The sequence below is a fragment of the Triticum dicoccoides genome, chromosome 5A, assembly GCF_002162155.2.
Source record: "Triticum dicoccoides isolate Atlit2015 ecotype Zavitan chromosome 5A, WEW_v2.0, whole genome shotgun sequence".
Taxonomy (NCBI): Eukaryota; Viridiplantae; Streptophyta; class Magnoliopsida; order Poales; family Poaceae; genus Triticum; species Triticum dicoccoides.
Window position 1 is genome coordinate 587,180,375 of NC_041388.1, and position 11,104 is coordinate 587,191,478.

The window sequence follows — 11,104 nt, forward strand, 5'->3', positions numbered from 1 at the left end:
TGACTCCTCCATTGGTCCAATTAGTTTTTGTTCTAGTGCTTTATTCATTGCAAATTTGTGTTGCCTAGGTGACCATCTTCTTGAGCTTGCATGTCAAATTTATATGGTTCCAAGTAGTTTTGATGCATGATATAGGCTCTAGGCACTTGTAGGAGTATTTGCTATCAATATTACTAAGTTTGGTTTACTTTTGTTTTGAAGTTACTAAAAATTTCAGAATTTTTCAGAAAATGATGAAGATATTTTTGAGGGGCTCATCGAGCCGAAGCTCAAGGGAAAAGCAAAATGAAGAGGCACAGAAGCCCAAATATAATTTGCCTCGCACCGCGGAGGTCAGGCCGTGTGAATGGCCCTCCGATGATTTCTTGAGAGCCACCGGGATTTATGAGGATTTTTATGAACTGGCTAATAATGCAGGCCTCACCGACTTCCTCCACGACCAACGCGAATAGTATCTCTTACTCACCAATACTTTTGTGCAAAACTTCTACTATTATCCTAGGGAATCACCTCCTTCAGTAGAGTTTCATTTATATGATGTGGTTAAGAAGATGTCACTTTATGATTTTTTTCGGGTTTGTTTGATCCCTTTCAAGGGCAAAATAGAGGAACCACATCTTGGCGATGTGGATGGGTTTATTGATACCATCACCGTAGGGGAAACGAGGAAGGTTTCTGATGCACGAATCACTAGCATACATTTTCCTGTTTTACGCTACTTTGCAATATTTGCTAGTCGTTGCTTAATTGGTCGCAGAAACTGTGGAAACCTTAGTGTTCCTGATATTATTATTTTGTTCCATGGTTTATTCTGTGATAACTCTGTGAGTATGGGCAGTATTATTGCTAAAGGTTGAGTCTTAACCGTACAAAGGGCCCCATCTTTGGTGGTATCTATGCTTCACGCCTAGCTGCACATTTTAACATACATGTTAGGCATTATGAGAAGGAAGAAAAATTGCTGCCTCATGTTTATTTAGATTATAAGAGTATGGTAGCACATGATTTCATTATAAAGAATAGGGAAGGGGAGCTTAAATACAAATTGTTCTTTCATAAAATCATCCCGAGACTATTACCTTGCCTGCTCCTTCTTTGTTTGATTTATCTGCAGGCCAGTACCTCGTCTCGCCGGAGGACATTCACGCCTACCGGAACCCTGCACCAGCCGCAGAGCCAGAGCCGGAACAACAAGTTGATCCTCCACGACAGTCTAATTACCAGTGGGATCCGGAGATGATTACCAACCAGTGGCAGTCAGAGTCTTCTTCATCGCAGTACGACCCCAACTATTATTATGGATATCCGCCAGGCCAGCCATGGCCATAGACCAACTTAGGCCAAAAGCCTGAGCTTGGGGGAGTACGTATTTCCCACCGACATTACATTTATGTTCACACACTCATTGCTAGATGTCGGTGCTCATACTTTTTCATTGTATTATCCATGCTAGTTTATTTTCCTTTTTATGCTGTCTTCTTGTGTGTTTAATAAACCTTAAAAAAACAAAAAAAAATAGTTGTAGCTTTTAGCTAGTTTTAATTTCCATGCTTGTGGTAGTAATTAAAAACAAAACCCAAAAAGATTTCCTGTTCTTTTTGTGCTTGTTGGGAGCTTTCCCGTGTAAATAGTTTTATTTATTTTCTTTTCTTTGGGGGTCGATAGGAGAAGACCATGATTAAATTGTTGAAGTGGCTCTTATATGCATTATTGTTTATCTGACAAAAGAGCCCATATTGCCTTGTCTTCTCCTGTTTATTGAATGCTTGCAGATTCCAGCTTAGTCCAATGCACGCGCACTATTATTATTATTCACATCGTTTGGTCGTGCAAGTGAAAGGCAATTATGACGATATATGATGGACTGACTGAGATGAGAAAAGTTGGTATGAACTCGAACTCTTTTGTTTTTGTAAATATGATTAGTTTGTCGTTCCTGATTCAGCCTATTATGAATAAACATGTTTGCAATGACAACTAGAGATCATAGTTTCTTGTGACATGCTTGATTAGCTATGAGTTATAATGGTTTACCTTGTGTGCCAACATGCTATTAAAATGGTTATGATGTGGTATGATAGGGTGGTATCCTCCTCTGAATGATTTAAGTGACTTGACTTGGCACATGTTCACGCATGTAGTTGAAACAAAATCAACATAGCCTTCACGATATTTATGTTCATGGTGGATTATATCCTACTCATGCTTGCATTCAGTGTTGATTAATTTTAATGCATGTTCATGACTGTTGCTCTCTAGCTGGTCACTTCCCAGTCTTTTGCTAGCCTTCACCTGTACTAAGTGGGAATACTGCTTGTGCATCCAATTCCTTAAACCCCAAAGTTATTCCATATGAGTCCACCATACCTACCTATATACGGTATCTACCTGCTGTTCCAAGTAAATTTGTATGTGCCAAACTCTAAACCTTCAAATAAATATCCTGTTTTGTATGCTCGAATAGCTCATGTATCAACTAGGGTTGTCCGTATCTTCCATGTTAGGCGGGTTATTCTCAAGAGGAGTGGACTCCGCTCCTCACTCACGAGAAAATGGCTGGTCACTGGGATGCCCAGTCCCATGCTTTATGCAAACTAAATCAAATTAATTGCAAACAAAACTCCCCCTAGGACTCTTGTTAGTTGGAGGCACTCGTTGTTTCGAGCAAGCCATGGATTGAGGCTTGTTGGTGGAAGGGGGAGTATAAACTTTACCATTCTGTTTGGGAACCGCCTATAATGTGTGTAGCATGGAAGATATCGTCATCTCTTGGTTGTTATGTTGACAATGAAAGTATACCGCTCAAAATATTATTCATCTCTATTTCAAAACCGAGCTCTGGCACCTCTACAAATCCCTGATTCCCCTGCGAAGGGCCTATCTATTTACTTCTCTGCTGAGTCATCATCCTCTTATTAAAAAGCACCAGTTGGAGAGCACCGTTGTCATTTGCATTCATTACTGTTAGTTTACATTGAGTATGACTTGACTGGATCTCTTTTACCTCGAATTACAATGTCTAGTCAGTCCTTGATCTTTAAAGGTGCTCTGCATTTATGTTTTGCGGTCTCAGAAAGGGCTAGCGAGATACCATCTTGTTATATCATATTATGATTGTTTTGAGAAAGTGTTGTCCTCCGAGATTTATTATTACTGCTCGCTAGTTGATTATGTCATTGATATGAGTAAACTTGAGACCTAAGCGTTATTGTGAATGTGGTTAGTTATAATCTTTGCTGAAAACTTGAATACTGGCTTTACATATTTACAACAACAAGAGCAAACAGAGTTTGTAAAAGTTTTTCTTTATCACTTTCAGTTTATCAACTGAATTGCTTGAGGACAAGCAAAGGTTTAAGCTTGGGGGAGTTGATACATCTCCGTCGTATCAACTTTTCCAAACACTTTTGCCCTTGTTTTGGACTCTAACTTGCATGATTTGAATGGAACTAACCCGGACTGACGCTGTTTTCAGCAGAATTACCATGGTGTTATTTATGTGCATAAACAAAAGTTCTCGGAATGACCTGAAACTTCACGGAACACCTTTTCGGAAAATATAAAAAATCCTTGCAAAAGATGAAGGCCAGGGGGCCCACCGCCTGTCCACGAGGGTGGGGGTGCGCCCCCCTACCTCGTGGGCCCCTTGGAGCTCCTCCGACCTCAACTCCAACTCTATATATTTGGTTTCGGTGAGAAAAAATCAGAGAGAAGGATTTATCGCGTTTTATGATACGGAGCCATCGCCAAGCCCTAAAACCTCTCGGGAGGGCTGATCTGGAGTCCGTTCGGGGCTCCGGAGAGGGGAATCCGTCGCCATCATCATCATCAACCATCCTCCATCACCAATTTCATGATGCTCACCGTCGTGCGTGAGTAATTCCATCATAGGCTTGCTGGACGGTGATGGGTTGGATGAGATTTATCACGTAATCGAGTTAGTTTTGTTAGGGTTTGATCCCTAGTATCCACTATGTTCTGAGATTGATGTTGCTATGACTTTGCTATGCTTAATGCTTGTCACTAGGGCCCGAGTGCCATGATTTCAGATCTAAACCTATTATGTTTTCATCAATATATGAGAGTTCTTGATCCTATCTTGCAAGTCTATAGTCACCTATTATGTGTTATGATCCGTTAACCCCAAAGTGACAATAATCGAGATACTTACCGGTGATGACCGTAGTTTGAGGAGTTCATGTATTCACTATGTGTTAATGCTTTGTTCCGGTACTCTATTAAAAGAAGGCCTTAATATCCCTTAGTTTCTGTAAGGACCCCGCTGCCACGGGAGGGTAGGACAAAAGATGTCATGCAAGTTCTTTTCCATAAGCACGTATGACTATATTCAGAATACATGCCTACATTATATCAATGAACTGGAGCTAGTTCTGTGTCACCCTAGGTTATGACTGTTACATGATGAACCGCATCCGGCATAATTCTCCATCACTGATCCATTGCCTACGAGCTTTCCATATATTGTTCTTCGCTTATTTACTTTTCCGTTGCTATTGCTATCATCACTACAAAGTACCAAAAACATTACTTTTGTTACTGTTACCTTTTGCTACCGTTACCACTATTATCATATTACTTTGCTACTAAATACTTTGTGGCAGATATTTAGTTTCCAGGTGTGGTTGAATTGACAACTCAGCTGCTAATACTTGAGAATATTCTTTGGCCCCCTTGTGTCGAATCAATAAATTTGGGTTGAATACTCTACCCTGGAAAACTGTTGTGATCCCCTATACTTGTGGGGCCCGGAGAGGGACAGCGGCAGCGCCAAGATCCGGATCTGGAGTTGCTGACGGCTAGCATGGAGAACCATGACTTTGGCATGGTGTGGATGGTGCCGGACCGGAGGGGGCCGATGAGGTTGTGATCGGAGAGAGTGTTTTGGTGTGGTGGACAGCACCGGAGTCGGGCTTAAATAGGTGCGGCTAGGTGAAGGGCCGGGAAGCAGGCCAGAGTGCGGAGTAGGCTTCTCGGTCGTCGCGCCGGCATTGAGGCGCCACCCCTACACCCCTCTCCCCTCCTAGTGCTCGTCTGGTCGCGTCGCTCTGACAAGCATCGATGCTGTGGAGTCATATCCACTCTGGAGTGATGCTTTCTGGCATGAATGCACAGCAACCACTTCATGTGGAGAGGGTTTTTTGGTGGTTGGGTGACCGGGGTGTTGGACGCGTACACGGCGGCGGTCCGGACACCTTCAAAGCCCTCTGGTTTGTGTGTCCGGTTTGTGGGATTATGAACAACCAGACTTGTTCGCAGATCAATGAGGTGCCGCGTTGGATGACAAACTACGTCTGGGCGGCTACGTCTGAACGTATGGTCAAGGGTCCACATTGGAGATGCCTTATGGCTTCGAAAGTTCTCTTCTAATCCTGAGCTCATATGCACCCGGATGAACAGTAAAAATCCAAAACAATAGTAACAAAATGTAAAAAAAACTGATTTTTTGCGATAAACATTGATGAATGTTTTATGCGTGAAAATTTTCATGATATAAAATGACATTTTTGAAGGTCTAGGAAGAAGAAGAAATCGATGCTCCAAAATGCTTTCAAAATTGGTCTTTTTGGAGCATCGATTTTATTGTTTTTGCCCAGACCTCCATGAATGTCATTTTATCATGAAACATTGCACAGATATGAGACATCATCAATGCTTATCACAAAAAAATCAGATTTTTTTTGCATTTTTTTACTATTTTTTCTGATTTTGCTGTCATACGGGTGCATGAGCTCGGGATTAGAAACTTTGTGTTCTTATGGCTTTTGCTTCTCTACTCAGGACAGTCTGTCTAATCAACTTTCTTGTATTTTTTTGTTCTTTAGGGTTGTGAGAGCATCTCTAGTAGATGCCTTATATCGCGCTGAACTGTAAAATAACCGCCAGTTTATAGTTTTGCGCGAAAAAAGTGGCCCAAATAGAGACCGTATCGGACCACAGCCTTTAAAAAAATTGTGTGCAGCAAATTCTCCCCCTCAACCTTTAGAAACACAGGGCGGGAGGCCGACCCAAGGGTGACCCCTATCGCTAGCGAGATTTGGCGGGAGGGACATTTCCGCGCGGCAGTTCCTGCTCTTCCTTCCCTACGCCGCCATTGATCTTCCTCCGCCCGCTCTGGACCACCTTCCTCGGCTCTGTAGCGCTGCCATGGACGCCTCCCAGCCATCGCCCATCACCGTGGAAGTCATGGACACGCCAACCCCTGAAGCAGATCTCGTCGTTGGTCGTGTCGTGCCCGTCACCATTCAAGCTATTGGAAATATGCCCTAGAGGTAATAATAAAAGGGTTATCATATTTCCCGTTCATGATAAATGTTCATTGTTCATGCTAGAATTGTATTGACCGGAAACTTAACTACATGTGTGGATACATAAATAACACTGTGTCCCTAGTATGCCTCTAATAGACTAGCTTGTTAATCAAAGATGGTTAAGATTTCCTAACCATGGGCATGAGTTGTCATTTGATAATGGGGTCACACCATTGGGAGAATGATGTGATAAACAGGCCCAACCGTAAGCTTAGCATCAGATCGTTTAGTTATTTTCTACAGCTTTCTTCATGTCAAGTATCAGTTCCTTAAACCATGAGATCATGCCATTCCTGGACACCGGAGGAATACTTTATGTGCTATCAAACATCACTTCGTAACTGGGTGATCATAAAGGTGCTCTACATGTATCTTCGAAGGTGTTTGTTGGGGTTGCATGGATCGAGACTGGAATTTGTCACTCCGTGTGACGGAGAGATATCTCTGGTCCATCTCGGTAATACAACATCATAAGAAGCTTAATGTGACTAATGAGTTTAGTTACAGGATCTTGTATTACAGAATGAGTAAAGAGACTTGCCGGTAACGAGATTGAACTAGGTATGGAGATACCGACAATCAAATCTCGGGCAAATAACATATAGCTGGACAAAGCAAATTGTATACGAGATTAACTGAATCCTTGACATCATGGTTCAACTAATAAAGATCTTCATGAAATATGTGGGAACCAATATGGGCATCCAGGTCCCACTATTGGTTATTGACTGGAGATGAGTCTCGGTCCTGTCTATATGATTCTCAAACCCGTAGGTTCGCACGCTTAACATTCGGTAGCGCTAGGGTAGTATTGAGATATTAATAGTTGAAAGTCCAAAGATTGTTCAGAGTCCTGGATGGGATCTAGGACATCACGAGGAGATCCAGAATGCTTTGGAGGTAAAGATTTATATATGGAAATTAAGTTGTTGTCGGGGTTCCAGGAAAAAGTCCGGGTTTTTTGGTATTGTATCGGGAAGTCACCGGAAGGTTCCAGAGGTTTCCGGAGGGGTCCGGAAGTCCTCAGAGGGTTGCACCCCATCCCAAACAGTAGCATGGTCTGTAGGGGGGCACCCTGGCCTTATCAGGCTAGGCGCACCAGCCCCTACTTGGCCCATGCACCTAGGGAAAGGGAAACCCTAAGGGGGAGGGCCCTCCACTTGGCTTGGAGGGCACTTCTCCTCCCACTACTAGGAAATACCTTATAGGTAGATACTTAGCAGCAGCGAGGGGTAAGAGCCCCACGCTACTACTACTTAGTAGCAGCGCGGGTAAAAACAGTGTGCTACTACTAGAGAATAGTAGTAGCGCAGGCCTACCATTCCCACGCTACTACTAAGTGATCCTCACCGTGTCCCCGGGATGGACCATAGTAGTCGCGCGGGGTATAAAAGCCGCGCTACTAGTAACTTGACAGCCGTAGCGTGGGTATATTACCCATGCTACTACTACAGATAGACACGGTGGTAGCAGCACCGCACCCGTGCCCCGCGCTACAACTAATCCGCATGTCTCGGTCCCTCTCCCTCCCACGCCCCACCAAATCTTTCCCACGCCGCCGCTCCTCCCAATCCGCGTCCTCCTCTGCCTCTCCGCACATCTCGCCGCTCCACGCCTCCTCCTCCTCCTCCCTCCGCTCGCGGTCGCCTCTCCCGATAGATCTGGTGCCAGGGTTCGTGATGCTAGCGGACGGGGGAGCGGAGATGTGGGGGGGGGGAGGGGATGGGGAATCTGCGTGGCGGCCTCCACGAGCAGATCGAGCCATGGCGGCAGCGGAGGAAGCCATGGCACCGGCGCAGATCGACGTGAGGATGGACGTGGCGCTGCTCCACTGCCAGGCATGCCTCCTCCCCCTCAAGCCCCCATGTTCAGGGACTTCGGCTGGGACCTACCACGGCGTGGCGAAGCACAAGCGCGTGTGCCCGTGGATACCCTGCTCATGCCCGCAGCCGGACTGCGCCTTCCTCGGCCCCCCGGCAGCGCCAAGCCCCTCGTCGAGCTCGAGGTGCCGCTCGTATCTCCTCCTACTCCCGGCTATTTCAAGTCATGGGTGCTTGATTTTGCATGTTTCTCGGGTGGGTCAGGGTGGATTCCGGTAGATCGGCGGCCGGCAGGCTGGATGGATCGGTTGTCCGCCTTTTCTTAATTGAAAACCTTTGATGCTGTACTAGGTTGCTAGCGATTGAATGTTTGAGCTGGTGCATTGGTTTTGTGCGTGAATCGTTTGGTTTGCTACCAATTTCAATGTACTGTACATTTTGTACTAGAGAATTATGAATGTTTGTAGGAATTCTTGTAAGGCCGCATAAGAGGCATGCATAAGGTAGAGGTTCTTATAGGTGTTGATATAGTTGGTCTTGACCTGCATTTTGGACCTTGACCAATTGGACCAAACAGCGTACTGATTTTTTGTTATTCTCAGTGCTTAGAAGAATTAATTTGCTATCAGGTTGCTTGGTAACGAGTTATCATCACCTTATAAACATTTATTTTGCATTTAATCCCGCCGCGGATGCCTCCTCGGTCGCCGATGTCTCGTCGTGGCCGTGCTTATACATAGGCGTCGCCCAGCATCGCGTGCAAGTTAGCCTGTCAGCAACATGAGCAGTCTGCCCACCCTCTCCCCACTGGGAATTTAATCTTGCTATACTGAAGTCCAGCTCTTTAATTAGGTCACAGATTTTGTACTGAATAAAAAGTGTTGTTTAGAGACAATAATGGTTAAGGGCAAAACCATTGATTTTACAATTTGTACCACAAGTGTCGAGCGTGCATTTTCTACTTTGAGGTTATTTAGGCAAGCTACAGTCATAAGGTGGAAGGTGTTTTTCTATCCAACAGGTTGTAGCTAGTAAGCATAGAGTAAAATAATAGATGAAGATTTCCTTATGCAATTTAGGAGCGGAAAGAAACATATAGCTGATTACTCTGTTTCAGCCAAACATTTTTTTGTTTGTTCATGTTTGAGGAAGAAAACCAAACGTATAGCAATTTAAGGTAGTTTCGTTTTTTGTCTTGTGACAGGCGCATGACGACTATGGCAATTGGCGCCAAATCCCGGATTTCATTGGAACATGTGTGAAGAAATGCCTGTCACCTAGTACTTCGAGCCGGTGGCCACCTTCTTCTTCACCCAGAAGAAGGTGAGAGTTATACCGTGGGTGTTGTCTTTATTGATTCTTTATCCAATCCATAGTGAAGTAATCCCGGGAAATTTTCCACACAACAAAGAAGTGGCTACTTTCTGTTATGTCCAGTGTTTTCTAGCCATATCTTATAGAACTGTTGATTTCCTTGGATTCACAACGGGATATAATGTTTATCCACACAGTACCATAAAGCAAGCTTGATCAGCATTATGATGCTTGTTCGTCTGATATGGAGATGGGGTATAACTGCTATCTAGTCTTTTGGGATGTAATATTTCTATTTTTGTTATCTTATCATGTGATGCATTAGTTACTACCAGGATATAAGGTAGGTCACACCCATTCGTTAGATATTACTGAAGGAAGAATCCTATTTATCAAGTATTGTGCTATTAGTTTGAACACTAGTACTATGCTATGCATCTCATGGAAATTAGTATTGTGCTATGCATACAACATAAGGATGCTGGTTTTAGTTTTAAAGAAGTAGACTAATTTTCCTCGCTTGCAACTCTTATGCATAATTACTGATATATGAAAACTGAAATTGTTTCTGTCAAGTGTTGGGTTCTTGTTATGACTGATTCCTTACCTGGTATGCTGGAAAACCTGCATATATAATTTCATTCTTATGAGTGTACTGAGGCTAGATTATTTTGTCGCTCAATTTGCAGGCTTTCTCCATGATTAATATAAATTATGCAAGGATTAGAGGGTATGTTGATGCTACTACTAATCATTGTTGGTGAAACAAATGTCATTTGAGAAATCTCGGCCCATTGTTCTTCTTAATGAAGATTGTTACCAACTTTATCCTTTCCTATGTCTCAAAACTCTCAACCTAGCTCATAGAACGATCTCTTTTAGGATTCATGGTTTTTTCTGGTTATTATACATTACAACGAGTTCATTGTATTCAGATTCCTTACAACTTCATGCGCCTGAGCTATTTGCAGAAGGAGGGGAGCTGGCCTTCTTCATGTCTCGGGGGAGTGTCTTCCTTGGATTCAACAAGAAGGAGACCCGGCCTTCTTCACGTCTCGTGCAACAAGTATGGTCCAGCCTCTAGTTGTTATCATTGATTCATGTGCATGTGCTAAAAAGAAAGAAAATACCCTACTGGATTTGAAAGAGGACGCGAACTAATAAGTTTTACTTCTCCGACGTGGGCACAGGGGTGATTGACGCGGACAACCACAGCCCGGTGGGTTTCCTGCTCTTCAACCACTAGGAGGCGGACTTCACCATGAAGCCCGGAGACTGCATCGTGCAGATGACTGTCCAGGTGATTGCAAATTGCGACACCGGAGGTCGCTGAGGTGGAGGACCTCGATGCCACCGTCCGGCGGGAGGGAGGGTTCGGGTCCACTGGTAGTTGAACTCCAAGTCTTGGTAGATACATCTAGACAAGTGGTATGGTTGTTTGCGTCTGGTGTTAAATGGGATCTTGTGAACTCTACGAGCTGAGATGTTCAATGTTGCATCCATGAACGCTGCAAGTGCTAAGATTGGTTATGTGATCTTAGTTTATTTTGCACTGGACATGTCTTGATTTCCATCCACGAATACAGCATCTGACTTTTTTTTTAATTTCTAATTAGTTAGCTATAGTGTGGGGGAATGGTG